The sequence below is a fragment of the Vespula pensylvanica genome, chromosome 20 (assembly GCF_014466175.1).
Source record: "Vespula pensylvanica isolate Volc-1 chromosome 20, ASM1446617v1, whole genome shotgun sequence".
Lineage (NCBI taxonomy): Eukaryota > Metazoa > Arthropoda > Insecta > Hymenoptera > Vespidae > Vespula > Vespula pensylvanica.
Genome location: NC_057704.1, coordinates 3,746,900 through 3,764,941, shown reverse-complemented (window position 1 = coordinate 3,764,941; position 18,042 = coordinate 3,746,900). Strand labels below are relative to the sequence as shown.

Below are 18,042 nucleotides of genomic sequence, written 5' to 3'. Positions count from 1 at the left end.
CTTTTTCTTTTTTACATCAGTCTTCATCGACTTATCAAATAAACTTGAAAATGTCGAAAAAGAAAATAATAATAATAATATTATATAGTAATTACACGCAATTCTTCTGAATTTTCAAAAATAAATAATTGATTATGAAAAATGTTTATCTATTCTAAAAGAATCAACAAAACACATTAGTATAGCCAAAATGAATTTAAGATCATTTATGGGAAAGTATTCTGTCAAATTTGTGAGTAATGCAGGTATTCATGGATTCAATTATTTGGTAGCAGAGACTTTTTAAGAAGGTAAAAGAATGAATAATCAATTTTTATTAAAAAAATAATGTTATTTTATTATTGTTTTTTTTTTCCAAATTTTCTAGCAGAATTTCTGGTTATCATTGTGTCATTTACAAACTTTACATATATCTCTTTGAGCTTTTGATTTTGATGTTAGCTTTTAGTTTCGATATTATATCGTAAGCATGAACAGTAAATATAAGTTGTTGATCTGTTGATTAGGCCATCTGTAATTATATATCCAATTAATTTAGTTAGAGAATTAAAATTTTCTGAAACATTTAAATGGCACATTTTATTAATTAATAATATAAAATTTTATAAGGAAAACTTGTCTTAAATTATCTAAAATGATTTTAATTTAATTGTCATTATTTTAGTTTTAATATCAAAAACTCGCCAGAATCCAGAACATCTTTTAATTCCTTATTAAATATTAGTTATAATAATATGATCAACACATCTTACATTATATCACCAGAATTATTGCTTAATATTTAAAGAGAAAATTTTTTATAAGATGACTATGGCTAATAAGTTATTACTGAAGAAAGTTTATGTTTCCTTAGTAAACTTTGTTCTCTGTTATACCAATTTATAGTACGAATACTGCGAATTACTGATTATAACAAAAATTTTCATAGGAATTTATCTTTTTTCATTGTAGATATATATTGTATAACAATTAATCTATATCTTTTCAATTATAATCAAAATATTTATCAGATTTCGGAATTGATGAGACAAATAATAGCATAGTTAATTGGTGATTTTAATAATATTCCTTTTTATGTATACTTATATATTATGTACTATTATGTATTATACATATATATTAATAATGTGTCAATTACATTTAATCTCATTAATATTTTATGGCCTGCATATAGTTTTTTTTCACTCAGCCACGATATTCTCCTCGCTGAGAATTTAAAATGCATAACTTAAAGATTTATTTAGAATAGGAAATAAATCAATGTCTTATAATGTTTTCAACGATTCTCGTTACTCTATTATGCTGTTGTGAACACTTGTAACTGTTATACCCTTATATAACTGTTGTACCTTTATGTATTCATAAACCCAACTATCACCTTCTGAGATATAAAGCAGTTTAGGTCTCCAATCTTTCCTTGTGAATGTGCATTTTGACAAATTCTTGGCTGAATCTTGGCATTAGTCAGCTTTGTCTTTTGTTATATTATAGACTTCTTGTTAAAATATGGACCAATCTGAATCATAAAGGTAATATTATCATCCAATAGGAAGCAAACTTTTTATTCTTGATAAGTTTCGTAGGTGTATCTGAAGGAGTGGAAATTAGAAAGAATTAATTAGAATAAATTTGGATAGTCAGTCTATTATTTGTGATTCTGTAAAACCCGTCATTAAATAGCTAGTAAGTCGATGATTAGTTCTTCAATCTATGTTCTGTATCCTGTGATTAGGCAAGTCGATAATTAGGCAATAAATTCGTATGTTGCAATCTGTAAGATCAGCAACTAGTAAGTATAATCAGCAATCATTAAGTAATAATTCAATATTTTATATTCTGTAAAATTGCTAAGTAAGTAATATGTCCTTATTCTGCATTTTGTAAGACTGATAATCAATTCATGTGTGTATTTTGCATTTGATAAAGACACTAATAAATTTATAAGATTTTATCAAAAAATCGATAACTACAACCAGATCTGTATTCTTTTACAATTTTTATTGAACATTGTTAGAGAACATTGAGTCAAACATTGAGATGAGAACTTACTTTTGTATACTACTTATAGAAAAGGTAAACATCTTGGAATCTTCATTCTAATACTCTATCTATCGCCTGATTCTTTTCCTAATCCATTTATCTAGATCTTCTCCTATTTTATTTTATTGATCTATGTTTTCTAATCTATTCACTCATATTCGAATTTAGGTTCTTTAAGATCTCTTGTAAATACTTCAAGATCTTACTAAAAACTATCTTAAATTACATCATAAGAAGTAATAAACAAAATATCAATTATATTTCGTAATCTCATTATTGTTATTTTTTATTATTGCTATATCTATAGTTAATATCTGCATAACATATTTTTATAAAAAAATATAATTTTATAAACTCAATTCTTATTTTTAATTTTATATTTTATATTTTGTGAATATTATTTACCTATTTTTATTAAATTGCTTTACTATTACTCCTTTATTATGAAATTATTAAGAAATTATTTTTAAGACTAATTCAATATACTTTCTAATATTTAATAATTTATGTAATTATATAAAAACATTTATGAATAAGTACAGCTGATAATTTTATGTATATTGTATATTCTATTCTATTCTATTCTTAGGTGTGTCTACAATACTTGTATATCAATTTTATATTAAATCTCTTACATATAACATTTTGCACACAACTGACAAAATAAATTCTTGTCCCACTTCATTGGCAATCCTTTCATTTATCGGAACTGGTAATACAGTACTATCGCATTTATATATGTTTGGAACACGTTAATAAAATATATTCTAATATCTTTACAAATATTAAAATATTCATAAAGTTTTACAGCAGATAAAACGAATCTGCATTAATTTTTCAAGAGATAAAAATAATATCAATTATAAATTCTTCAAATACAACAAAAGTGCATATACACATATAATGTATAAAGTTTTGTTATTCTTATACATTTAATAAAACTACTTTGCAATGAATGTTTGTTATTGCAAAAGAGAATAGTTATATAAAATAAAAACCTTTTAGTAAATACATTTTCAAGCTTAGAGGCAATTTTAATAAAGTTATTCAATTTAACTGTCTAACATACTTCTTTTATCAGCTAAATTTAGATACTAGTTATTGTATAACTAGTTATCAAAATTGATACTCGAAAAACAATCGTTGAAATTGTAGGTTTTGGATCATCATTATCGAGAGAATTCCTTCTCGATGAAATACATACACCATATTATCTCCTGCATCTTTCACTGCACTCCACAACCGTTACTTGCGTCACGTTAGATTAATTATGAATTATGATATGTTGTCGCATTTCTAACCTAACTTAGTCTTAACAACAATTACTACTACTATTGTACTTTCCTCGATTACTAGACTACCTTCAGTTTTTTTTCTTTTTTCCTCTTATTACAGCAACGGATAAGTCATGGATACATTAGCAAGTAATTTGTGACATTTCTTGCGAGAGTAATTTTTGTGCCATATATAAACACGTCTGAAGTAATGATTAGCAAGTTGAACTGATTGCTGTAATTGCTTTTAAATAGCAAAACAATGTGTAGTGTAAACTCTTTTTTTTTCTTTCAAACAGTTATTTCCAATGACATCTGAAATATTTTAGAAGAGTTTTTGCGCTAACAAATATTGAGCGAAGGAAAAGATATTTAGATAGATTTCCTAATGGATAGATTTTTACGAATTTTGGGATATAAAAAGCAAAAATTGTCGGAATAAAATATAAAAACTGAATGCCTTAAATAATCTTTCGAGTGAATTTAAAAGCAGTGAAAATGAAATTACACAATTCCACTTGGAACTAAGAAAAATATAAATGAAGCACAATGGTAATGCAATAAAAGATACGTATCAAAATAATTAGGAATATTTCCATACCATGATGTTTATTCATGAAAAAGATTTAGATGAAAGAACTTTATTAACTTGGTAAATAAAGCATACATAAACATATGAATAATAATATGAGAATTTTTATTTACACATACAACATTTATAAAGTTTACTCAATATTTTCAAATATGTTTATATTGTTATTAATTTAATTAATATACCTTCCCCTGTGAGGAAACATAGTAGTTTTTATATTTGTTTTATACAATTGTAATAGTTATAAGCTTGTTCTCGTTGTAATTCTAAAAAGTTTGATATCAACATTACAAGAATTCTTTATTCTTTACGCTCCTTGTCTGTATCAAAAGCACTTCGTAACGCATATAATTTATTTCCTTGTATCAGAAAAAAATTATGTAGTACGTATGATACTAATATTAAGAGCAGTTACTTTTGCAAAAAGTTCTAGTGGTTTTCTTGATATGCAAAATAGATTAGTAATAGGATTAGTAATAAGATTAGTAAATGATAAATAATAAGATTCTATAATTCATCCAGTTCTTGAGAAATGATAATCAAATATATAATTCAGTGCTGGTTATCCACAAAAAGGGTACGGTTTTAATACATAAATTTTCATGATAAACACATCATCATCAACAATAATGTAGAGTAGAGATTCCATATATCTGGATAATTTCGATATATCCAGCAGGAAAATTTAGTGAATCATTCAACAAAGTATTCAATAAAGTACAATTCTTAAATATATCTTCATCTGAAACTCCCATTAGATCCAATGTCCACATATAGAAATTTATATGTTACATTAAGAAATATCATTGAATATTATTGACTTTGTAATTGTAATGGTAGTTGGAAGTACTTGGAGGTGCTCTTATTGGCTTATATATGTTTTTCATTTAATTCTTTTACACAATAAGAAAAATTCCAATACTCGTCAAATAACTGTGAATATTTTTTCCAATCCTTAGATGTTTGAAGAATCTATAAAAAACAGCAATAATAAAGCTATGTTAAGATTAAATATTAATTTTTCATATCTAAGGAAATAGAAAAAACAATGCCAAATGCAGGTGGAGTCAGAAAAGTAAAAAGAAACAAATTAATTGACTCTAAGGTGACAGTATTGGACGTTCAGTTATATTAGGTATTGAATATCCTACATTATTCTACACCATTTGCTTTGTCATAGAGTAATTTTAGATCACCTAAAATATTAAATTCTTTTATTTATTAATTAATTATTATTCTATTATTTATTAAATTCTTTTATTTAAATATTCATATTAAAAGAATAATATTTGTTTTATTTTATTTTATTTAATTAATTAATTCATTTATTTATTTGTACCTTAGGCTTAGAGTCTATTACAAGGAGATAATTGAGTTGTTTCCAATCTTACAGTTTGAACTATATTCTTATGTAAATATATTTAAATTAACTATAATTACAATCATAAATGTATATAACTATATTATTAAAAAGTATATATATATATATATATATATATATATATATATATATATATAAAACTGTAGGTTTTTAATATATCTATATTTTTCATGTTTTTATACTGTTAAGTATTGCTTATACTTCCTGCCAAGAATCTCTAAAAATAATTCGCGGCCAGAGTGACCAGACAAGACTCCAGCGGCGCGACTAGTACGAACTCGATTGGAAATCAATTTAAGATGAATCGATCAAGGCACTCTCTAGTATACATATATCATATACGTCCTAATGTTCACACACGAGTGATTACCTGAGCTTTTAGTTTGTTGGCAACGAAGTCATCTAAGTTAGCTATATATATCGTTAAGCTATATATTTTTTTTCGGATTAATATAAGTTTTTAGATGTTATTCTATCGCATACAATCGATGACGAATTAAATGTCATAACCTGATAAATTATGGACTCAAACGCACGGTCGAATTAAAATAAAGAGAAGAAACGCATAAAAACGCGATATATTTTACATTCTGAAATAAAAAGAGTTCAAAGAACATTGTGCTATGCTTCAAAGCATTAAATTAAAAAGCCATGGACTCCAGACACAAATTATAAATCTGGTAGCTGCAGATAAAAAGTTTCCTCATTTGCGACGAGTTGTGGCTGTATACAAATGGAATAAAACAATCAGAATACCTTCAAATCAAAAGATGAACAAGCTTAGGCGTAAATTTTATTAAGCGTGTTCAGAAATCAACTAATTTATGTAAAAAGGTTTCTCATCATCTTCGCTAGAAGATAACTTAAAACGAGTACATATTATATTCAATTAAAAAACAATACTCTATTTGACAGAAAAGGATTCAAAAGTTTCTTAACATCAAGAAAGTGTTTATTTCATTGAAAATGGTTTTTTTATGAAAAAGAAAATATTCTTATAGACATTATAGACTCGAGTAATTAAATAAAAATATTTTATAAGATTAACAGTTTTTTTTTTGCGACGCGTGGAATAGAAAAAGAATGTTAATGAATAAAACACGTAGCAATAATTAGAAAGAGGTGTTAAAACACGTTGTAACAATGTCGAGGTTATTCGTGTTTCAACACCAAAGAACTGTTGATATATGCGAGATATCGAGTAGTTACTATCAAGAATGAAATGGAGTATAACAAGAGAAAAGCATATGGAAATATGAGGAGAAAAGGAGAGATAGAAAGTGAAATGAAGCATAAGTTGCATGTTATTGTTTTTCTTGAATATATAGGAGAGAAAAAATAAACCTTACACAATACCTTTTCCACTTTTTTACTCATTCGTCTCTCTCGCTCTTATAACTTTCTCACTCTCTCTATCTCTCTTTCCTTCTTAATGTCATTTTAATTCATCCTTTGTTTCTCGAATTCTCCTTATCCTTTCTCCAATCCCGCTGCCGGTCACATCATACGGCAATAGAATAAAACAATATTTTTATATAAATAAGTTATTTTCGATATTTTTAATATAATTTATAAATATTCGAAATCTCTCTCTCTCTCTCTTTTTATTTTAAAAGTTTGCCGATAGAGCGACTGAACACTGGAATAAGAAGGAGAATTAAAATTGAGAAACTAAATTAAATTAAACTAAATTAACTAAAGAAGTTTCACTTTTATTATGTGATAGACGCGCAACCAGTTTTTACTTTTTTCTTTTTTTTTATTACTGTTTAGTTTTGTTTTTATATGTAATATGAAAATGTAAATATAAGTAATACTTGCAATTAGTATAATTGTATTAGTAGAAGTTATATAACTTATATACAATGTATTATTTCGTTAGTAGACACTTAAACAGAACTGGGTTTTAAAGGATCTAATTTGTTTAAAAAGGATAATATAATTAAACGTAGAGATAACATATGTAACGAAGGTTCTGTATAAAAGTCTTCATTGTCCGATTATTTTTCAGACAAAAATTTCTTCAAAATGATTACTAAGCCGCGAATTTTTCGCTTCACTTTCTTCTTAGTAACATTTCGTATGATTTCTATCTACTCGTAATATTTTATTTTAGATATAAATTCTATAATATTAGACGTTTTTAAATAAGAATGAATAGATAAAGATAAATATTGTTTCTTCAGAGTATTTATAAAAAAGATTGAAATTTATGACATAGTTAAAATTTATTTATTATTCGATTTATTGTTCGCTCTTATTTATTCATCTTGCGGAGCTGTCCAACATTTTCCTCGCTATTATTGTCTTATTATTAGTCTATCGATTCCGCGCCATTAGCATGATGATTCGTTCAATAATGAGACGAGTCAGGAGACGTAAACAAATGTACGTGATAAGGATGTGATGAGTCAGGAGCGTATTCACACTTTTAGATATTATAACATTTTCGAGTGGGAAGTCGAAGCAAGTCGGATAAATGACATGTTTAAGTCAATGTAATTGGCATATAATCACATTGAAAACGTATATGGATGAAAAGCTACATGTAATCTTCTAAAAGTATTATAAAATTTACAGAGTGTACTATTTTTTTCTCGGACTCGATTCGCAAATCATCAATTGCGTCCCTGGTCTATTGTATAAAATGTCCACAAGGTTGCGCTCTATACGTGGGACTTGTTCGTCTTATTGGTGTATTGTCAAGGCTATTTAGAATTTGCGAGTGCTGGTGGTAGGTTGCCACGAAATTTTGTTGTTCTCCTGATTACCGGTAATTGATATATTTTTTTTTTTTCTAAATTACAGATTTTTTCAATACACTAATCGATAGTCAAACGTATGATTTCTATGGTGTAGCATTTGCAAGTCGGTAAAATGGTGCGTTTGAAAAATATTCGTGAAAATAAAATTGTCATCTGGACGTGTCTACCGAGGAACTTATTTCATTATACTTTTTATAGGATTTTCAGCTCTTACTTTCGCAATGTGTATTCTTTGTGTGGATTTTTATAGGGATTAGTGCAATTATTTTTAAGTCATTTAATCATAATCGATTGAATTATATATTATATTCGACTTTCGTTTAAATCGTACGTATACGGGTACACGTACACATATAATATGCACATTTACGTATCCATATGCTCATAAATAGAATTATACATCCGTACGTATATCCGGATTGTTATTGCCAAGCGCGTGGTATAAACGGTATAAGAAAGTGACCGAATACTTGATATACGATTGAAAGAAAATTTGAAAGACAAAAAGAGGACATTCCGTAAGAATTTGTGTTATCGAACGGATCGTTAGTAGCGCTATTATACATCTGTTATTTTTAAAAATTATTTCGCAAGATAGATTATTTCGATCATTTTCTCTAAATTCTGAGTCTACATGTATATACATATTCTTGATTTATATTAATAAAATTCTTTCATTTTACAGATTATAATACATAATAATCTACGAATCGACGAAGATACACAGTATAGTCAAGGTCGAGTTTTATTTTTCATTGCCCTTCATGCGTAGCCGAAGATAAGTTAAATGTATGGTTTAAAAAGTTTCAAGTAAACTCTAGTAAAAAATATACGTTAAGAAGGACGAACTTTCTATTGTTTCATTTTGCTTGGTATTTTTTAGGAATTTTTTGTTGTCGTCGTATGATAGACAGTGTTAGGGAAGGTGACTTCCCTCTCACTATCTCAGTAATATGATCTCTGCTTGCCATAATATTTCGGTGTTCTGCTACAAATATACGTAGGTATATAAATAATATTATTTTCTTGTTAATTGTTCCATCGAAAATTTCATTTTATTTTAGAATAATTATCCATAATTATCATAATTATTAAATAAACCGCAATTAAATATAAACAAACCACATAATTGTATTAATTAGTGTACTTTTATTATAAAATAATGAGCGCCATGAACGCGATTAAAATCATATTTTATATAATCTTATATAAAATCTAATTTAAGTTTACTAATTCTTTTATTTCGTAATGTTTTTGTTTGTTTCATTTGTTACTTTTTAATAGAAATTTAAGTAACCTCTTTTTATTTTCTTATATACTTGTATTTATATACTTTTAAGGAGTTCTTCTTTCTTTCAAGAAGTTTCTTTCATAATAATGATACTAATAATATCGTTTGTTTTATTTCAGATTTTATTGTGTCGTCGTCCGTGTAGCCATGAATGAGTCGACTCTTGTTCCAATAAAGTAAAAGAGGAATCACGAAGCAGATTGTGTTTTTACGTTAATTTAAATTTGTTTGCGTTTTGCAATTTCAATTAGGAGCATGTTTATTTGAATAGATTGCGCGCAAAGTAGTCTTAGAGTCGGTGTTCGTTCGTATAAAAGTTTTATTTAACTTCTTTTTTATAGTCACATAAACTATACAGGTAACCACCATATAACGCGGTTACGATATAATGCGATCCTGAAATCGTTAGATTTTTATCTTCTCACTTATTTTATTTGCTCCAAAACATTTATGCATATGAAGTATAAATCTTCTTTGTACATTAACTTATATGAATTAGATGCAAATGTATTCCCGTTAGTTACGTCGGTGTTGTTTATATGATATAGAAAAAAATTAAGACGATTTAAAAAAAGATTTGGAAATTTACTTCGCCTTTTCTACTAGATCTGAATCTCGCGTATCAGAATTTATATAACATGTCATTTCTATGGAACGGATACTGTTACGTCGGTTACCTGTATTTACATATATAAAATAAAAATTAGGTATTGGCGAATTCAATTCATTGTACGCTTCTTAATTAATAAATAATTATCGCGTATTAGAGTCAGTGCATCACGGAAGATGATCAAGATCCTGATACACTTCTTTTATAGAAGAATATTGGTAAGTAAATGTTGAAATTTTATAGCCAATGTAATTTTACAATTCTTTCAATTATAATAAATTTAACACTGACAAAGATAATTAATTTTTCACTGCGTTGTAAAATAACACAAAAAGATTTATCACTGATGATAAATGTATGCTTTTAACAAGGATGTTGAGATACAAAAAAACGGGAAACTACGAATCGGTACCTCAGTCGGAGATATCGCGCTATTGATTGCTTAACCCTTATAATATTGACCCTTGTAAATTTTCCGAATACTGTTCATAGGTGATTTTTATCGCATCTGTTATTTGTTAAAATGAATGCATTTCTTTTAAAAATGAACACATTTTCACGTATTTTGTATTTTATTGTAAAATGTATGTAGTTTTACATGGAAAAGAGAAAAAAATTTATTTTCGTAAATAAAATATAATATCATTATATATGTTTAAATTATTAAAAAACTCGCATAGCCGATATATCGATTCTAAAATACTGAAATGAGTAATTGTGTTTTTGCTCAAGTTGCTAGATTAGAACAATTCATTTATTGTAAACGTATATGTGAGAGCACGCGACATTTTCTCGTTATCTCAACCTAACCATACAGATCATCTCCATTTAAACGCGAAACATCTACCTCGTGTAACGAATATAAATTTTTGTTTAATCCTTTTTCAGATAATCACAACCTTCTCAAGTCGATTTTGATCTACAGCACAAACGAGTATTTTGGAACCACCGTAGAACTTCTTAAATGGTAAGCGAACAAATACAAGTCCATTTTATTATTCATTATTGTAGGTGGCTTTAGCTCCAAGTATCTGGAAAACAACAAATCCTTTTATTAAAATAAAAATATAAACAGATTCTCTACTATCTCCTGAGATACACAAATCTCTCGTCTGTACATTCGCTCGATGAACCTCGATGCTCGATAAAACTCAACTACTCCGCTCTGCTCTGCTCTGCTCTGCTCTGCTCTGCTCTGCTCTGCTCTGCTCTGCTCTGCTCTGCTCTGCTCTGCTCTGCTCTGCTCTGCTCTGCTCTGCTCTGCTCTGCTCTGCTCTGCTCTGCTCTGCTCTGCTATCTTATACTTTCTGCTCTACTAGGTTCTGTTATACTCCGATGCTTAGTCTTTATATTGTCTTTATATCGGTTACGTTTCTTTCTTTCGCTTTCTCATTATCGCTTTCCTTCATTCGTGCACAGTCGCGTTGGTATTTAAGTTACCTATCATTATGATATTATAACGATGAAAAGATATAATAAAAATAAAAAAACGTTCCAAATAGTAACCAGAATATATTTAATAATCTCTTAAAATAATATTATAGCAAATATTTTATACATTGTATGTTGGCTTAATGACAAAATTGTTGAACATTTTCTAACTGCTGTCTGTCAGAAATTAAATTGAGTTTTTAATCTGTTATCAAATTTATTATTTTTTAATTACAATAATACAATAATTAATAAGAAGTATGATAACATATAGCTTTTGTTACTTCTGATAAGTGATTCAGCATACTTAATATGTATTTTTTTAATACGTCCGACGATATTTCACTCCATGTTTTTTTTAGAATCGTTATCAATTTTAATTTAGAGTACCGCTCCTTTACAAATATTTTTTGATCGAGTTCGTACCACAAATACTCGATCGGATTTAAATCAGGGATGGCTAAAAGAGCAGCGATATGTTATTTTTCGTTAAAAATTTATTAACTATCTTTACGGTATGTTTTGGGCCGTTGTCGTGTTGAAACGTATACGTCCTGCTTTCTCTGAATTATCCAATTGATGGAAATAAATATTGTTGCGATATATTTGTATATTTTATAGCTATTAAGATTCCATCAATAATTGCTAACTTTCCCATTTGTTCATTATTAAAACATACCCATACCATTATAATTCCTCCGCCATGTTTTGCTGTCGAAGTAATAATATTTTTTTCAAAGTTTCTCCTTCCTTTCTCCATACGTACTTCCTTCGTCTATTCGATTGTAATTCAAATTTTGACTCGTTATTTCAAATTACGGATTCAATTGGTTTATTATAATATTGCTTTACAAAATTTAAACGTTTTTGAGTATTTTTATCCAAAATGTATGGTTTCTTCCTGAGTATATTCTACCATGTAATCTAGCTTCGTATAATTGCGATTTCATTTGTCTATGGGGAGTTCTCCCTCTATGGGGATTTATAATTCTCCTTTTATTTCTCTAGCACTTAAAAATGGTTTTTTTTTGCAAGTTTATGAATTTCACGATCTTGACGCGACGACGTTTTCCTTTTCTTTACCTATTCTATTTGAATTTTCAGGATTCCCTATTTTTTGGCAAATTTTTCGTACTCCTTCCTTCGTTAATCCAAATTGTGTGCAAGTTATTGCAAAACTTTCTCGTTCATCCTCTCTTAGATTATCTCCCTATAAATTAACAATCGCTCTGTTGTGTTCAACTTTTGTGTTTTCAGCATATTATAAATAATTAATTCTTAAAAACGATTGGAAAACGTTTTATAAGCAACAAAGCATGCTGAGTTGTTAAATATATTTTTAATTATAGATTTTTGTTTATAATATGAAAAATTGCTTATGTCAGCTTACTTTCCGACTGGCTAACTTAGGAATATAACTTAATAAATTTATTATAACTGCTATCTGTGTAAACAAAAGACAAACGGAACAAATACATACTAGGTCATTTACGAACTACATTCTGATAAAGCTCGTTCAGACAAAATGCTTAGAGATCACCTAACACTAAACGTATCAAGCCCAGTCATTTGACCGATTTACGATTTCATCTTGAATTTATACATATATGTTATTTTTCCAATCATCAACTATCTGTAAAATTTTAGATTCTCTTATTACTTAATTTCTTACCTTTTTTCTTTCTCTTGTTTCTTCTGAGAACATTCTGTTACCCCCATTTCTTACCATAGCCGGTCATTTGACCGGTGTACAAATTTTTTATCATTTTCTAAATTTTTCTTCCTGAAACCTTATCTCTGGACTTAAGTATCACATCTATGGATAGTTGCATACATCTTAACATGATTTTGCTCTAATTTTACATGTAATGAACAGATTTATTGGGAATAATCAAAATAATTACAAGCCCGATATGAATCTGACTGTTGATGAGCAATTATTCCCTACAAAAGTAAGATGTAAATTTACACATTACATAGTATATATAAGTAAGCCTGATAAATTTGGCATCAGGTTTTTATTAGCATCGGATGCCGACAATAAATACATTATAAAGAATTTTCCATATTTGGGAAAAGAAGAATCCCGATCGTTGTCAATATCATTCGGTGAATTTGTCGTTCTCAAAATAGTTGAACCACTTACTCGATGTTGGAGACATGTTACGACGGAGGATAACTTTTTCATCAGCGCATCACTGGCAACAAAATTATTAGCAAAACGAATAACATTACTTGGGACTATTCGGGGTAACAGAAGAGAATTGCTCAAGTTGGCGAAATCAGCAAAAGACAAAATGGAACGTTTCTCAACAGTACTTTATAAATCAAATAATTGTACTCTAACAATGTATAAATCAAAACCAAGCAAAAACGTTACAATACTAACTTCGAATCATAAAATTGTAGAAATCGATAACGACAGAAAGTGAACCTGAGACAGTTGCATATTATAATAAAACCAAATTCGGCATCGATGTCACTGATCAAATGGCAAGAACGTACAGCGTGAAATCAAAATCCTATAAATAATTTGTGCAATTTTTGTTCAATATCCTTGATTCGATAGTATCAATGCATGGAATCTTTATAAAGAAATAGGTGGACAAAATATATTCAGACAACAATTTCTACTACAAATAGCAGAAGAGCTAGTCGAAGAATATCACGAATTTCTTCGAGAAAAAAAAGAAAACTTACAAGGAATATCAAATGACCAAGAGAATATTTCGCGAAAAATATGCCAGATACGATTGCGCAAAGAAAACAAAATAACTGAATCTTGTATAATAAGTAAAAAATATGTTTGCGGTAAATATGTGAAGGAGAATCCTATCATTTGCGAAAAATGCCACTGTTTGTGTTATGTATGAATGGTTATTTTATTATTATTTAAAAGTTTACGTTGTAAACATTACTTCCTATAATAAATTGACAATTCCAGCTAAAAAAACAACATTTATTAGGTAAAATTTGTACACCGATCACACGATCGGTTATGGTAAGAATCGTTATAGCGAAACGCCGGTACGGTTAGTGCTAATTTTCACACGTGAATAAACATTCATTTTTATCGCTCACTACTCTTAGGATTACGTTCCTATCTTATATATAGCATTCTTTCGGCATTTAAACACACATGAACATGTTTCTAATTCTACATTATGCCAGCAACGAAGAGTTCGAATTGATACAAATTACTGATTATAATTTTTTCAATAAATTATTAACGACCATGAACATTAGTAATTCCACTTTATAATTTACTCACAAGTAGTACATTTCCAATTGCTTTTTTTGTTCTTTTTTATTTTCTTATATTGTGCACACCTATTTTTATTAGCTTATTTTTTTATCCTAATTTGTATGTCCTGATATAAGGAAAGCATAAGGATTATCATATACATTTATTTTTCAGAAATGATTTCTTCGAGCATATGTTGAAGGAATTAAATAGATATCACTATCAAATAATAAATAAGTATAAAGGGTTATTGAAGGCAAAGAAATGGAAGAATATTATACTCCCGGAAATAAAGAAATTTTTGAGTCTAATCCTTTTGATGGGATAAGTGAAAAAAGACGTTCTCTCCGATTCTTGGTCGACCGAGGCTAGTATGGAAATTCCATTCTTTTCAAAAATAACGAGCAGAAATACATTTACGTAGATAATGCGAAGCTGGTACTTTTGCAGCAATAAGAACATTCCTTCTTACTCTACAAACAGACTCGTAAGAATTCAGTTATTAACTATCCGAAAAAGAGATATAATGACGTGTACAACTATCATTAGGTGAAAGTATCATTTCTCAACGAGGCAAACTTTTATTTAAAATGTACTGCAAAAATAACTGCAAAAATCACAAAATATGGCATAGAAAGACAGTTTTGTGAAGATCACACTAGATACATCCGTAATTTCGAAATGTATGGATCCAAGAAAGAAAGAAGATACTATCCTTATCGAGCCTTACGAAAATATATGGCATTACATATTTATCAAGACAACTATTATAATAGTGTAAATACAGAAGAATAAAATGCGACTGTATGGAATTATATGAACAAGTAGAAGGTCTCAAAAAAATACAACTTTTGGTTAAACCATATTTCATAGAAAAGACGATATTATATTGCAGATATGGAATTATAAGAAACGAAATAACGATATGATTTCGATAATGACAATACACTCAACACGACTACTAAAACCGAGCAGTATAAATAGAAAATCTGCAGTGCCAGTTCAAAAGCATGAATGGATAATAGATTATAATGAATACATGAAAAGGACAAATCGCATAAATCAGTGTTTGTCTTATTATTCGATTTTTAGAAAGACAAAACGTAGACAATTCGAGTTATAAGGTTTCTAATGAAATTCCGCACTTTTTAATGTATATAAAGTATGTACCGCATTGATTGGAAAGAAAATTTTCTATAAAAAATTCTTGCATGAAGCATTATTATTATTATAGATGGCGAAATTAACAAGAATGAAGATTTACATATTACGTCGAGAGCCCGCAAATAGGATACCCAAATTTGATCACCAAGAGAGACTTTTAAATTTTGCAACACATAAACTTACGAAAATCATAACTCATAGCGGAGATAAAAACGTGTTTTCTTTCCATTAAGCCAGTAAAAAGTACATAGCAAATTTACATATTTATATCGGCAATTTCGGGTAGGTTGCGTTAAGAAAAAAAAATAAGTGAGAGATATATAGGGTATTCCAGATTTTAATATTCGAACTTTGTCAGTATATTCTATGGTATTAAATAAGAAAAAAATGTTATGTAAACATAAGTCGCATAAAGCTTTATTAAAAAGTTGTAACAAAAATACAGAGTACAAGTAATCGACTAGCTGTTAATACGAGCATTGGCTCGAATAGGTCGATGTATTCACTACTCGATATCCTGAGTTAATTAATTAATACTCCATTTCAAAATGTTTGTCATTCTTGACAATGCATAATTGACAGCGATAGAATGCATTATTAATCTTTTGTATTAATTCGTTATGTGAATATTCGCGTTTGATACACTTTATCTTTCAAAATTCTCCACGGATAGAAGTCGAGTGTCGTAAGATAGGATGACCTTGGTGACTAAGAGATTGCTCTACCTCGACCTATCCATCTGTGAAAAAACCGATCACACAATCATCCAATTGCATCCACATCTTTTTTACATAATACAATGGCATCGATCTTGCAAAAAAATATGATAATTAATTTTTTAGAAAATTCAAAAATTCAGTTGAAATCACCCGATCCGGCAAAAATACGGTCCTATTATCATATCGTTTTACAGGTCTGTCCATACATTGCATTTGCATTGATATTGAAAAGCAACTGTTCGTGTCATATGTGAATTTCTTCTTGCCCATATGTGATTATTACGCACATTAAAAATTCCTCCTCTCGTAAACGTCGATTCATCAGTCCACAATATTTTCGATGAAAACAAATTATCTTGTTGCATGTATAGTGCAATGACAGAATACCAATCGTTTTTTATAATCAGCTGGATAAGCTCTTGTACTCTCATGTAATGATACGAATGACTGTTATCAGCGCGGAGGGAGTCGTACAATCGATCGTGATGACCACGGTTGATGCGAGGCATTACACATACAATTCAACTCGCTGTTGAATTATTATCAAAAAGTTCAGGATTCTTGATGTGCGATTTCGTTGTCTTGTTGGCACTTTTTCATGCAATGAGCATGAACTCACGGGCGAACTTCAAACGTACGACTTTATGCTTCTCAGTTAGGGAGGTTAATACTTTAATATCTTGTGTTTAATGTGCCTGCTTTTTTGCAGAATGCAATGCATTTGTCTTAAATTTGTTTATACTTCCACATCTTTGGCGATTTCACTGGCAGTCTCTTTGTAATTCAGAACAACGCGTAGAATTTTCTTTTTCTTTTTTTTATGTATCTTCCATATTCGTTATAATTTGTCAGTAATAGACATTAAGTATTAAGTATTGATGAAAAGTATCATGTGGATTGTGTTTATCGAGATGTCTCTAGTGGCAAGATCAATCGATCTAATATATTCGTATTGTTTAATTTTTTAGCAAGTCTTTGGAATTTATTTTTTCGAGCCTTCGCAAGATGTATCTTCACATTTATAAATATCATTGGCTATCGGGATAAAGTTATGCATTGTGAAGATATTGTCTACGCGATCAGTGAATATTTCTACTTGGTCTTTTGTATTTCGTGCCCACGAGCTGACGAGTTTTCGTTCAGCTGATATCTTTCAAAGAATATCTTTTCTGCGTTCTTGTGCTTATCCTGGTATTCTAGGTATCTTGTATATCTTGCTTTGCTTTGCTTTGCTTTATTGATTAATTTGTTTATTTGTCTTTTGTTTATTCTTGTTTTATTCTTCTGACACCTAGATTTTTAGATCTTGCCTTTTTTGTTTTATTTTTACAAAATGTTTTCAGAATATTCCAAAATTCATTTGGATGAATCATTTTGTGTGGTTGTTGTCCACACAAATTATAAAAAGATTTCTATCTACTACACAAGATATAATTGGTAGGTACTTAGGATTGAGAAAGACGCTGCAAAATAATTCGAGAAATGGACGACCGTAAATAATCAATTAGTATTCTGGACGAGTCGTTATTAG

The 18,042-nt window shown here is 28.7% G+C and overlaps 2 long non-coding RNA genes across 4 annotated transcripts; one reads left to right on the top strand and one right to left on the bottom strand.

Moving 5' to 3' along the window:
- Window positions 1-395: 395 nt before the first annotated feature.
- LOC122635926 lies at window positions 396-3,381 on the bottom strand. Its single transcript, XR_006328800.1, has 3 exons — window positions 3,245-3,381; window positions 1,350-1,516; window positions 396-511 (listed from the first exon to the last, which is right to left on the bottom strand). It is a non-coding gene; the product is annotated as an uncharacterized LOC122635926 (long non-coding RNA).
- A 4,608-nt stretch (window positions 3,382-7,989) lies between these two features.
- Window positions 7,990-16,541, top strand: LOC122635924. Of its 3 annotated transcripts, XR_006328798.1 has the most exons (7): window positions 7,990-8,060; window positions 8,738-8,841; window positions 8,936-9,056; window positions 9,463-10,171; window positions 10,842-10,920; window positions 14,803-14,999; window positions 15,079-16,541. It is a non-coding gene; the product is annotated as an uncharacterized LOC122635924 (long non-coding RNA). The 3 variants fall into 3 exon arrangements; XR_006328797.1 differs by having other exon boundaries at window positions 8,936-9,052; window positions 14,803-16,541; XR_006328796.1 differs by having other exon boundaries at window positions 14,803-16,541.
- The last annotated feature ends 1,501 nt before the right edge of the window (window positions 16,542-18,042 follow it).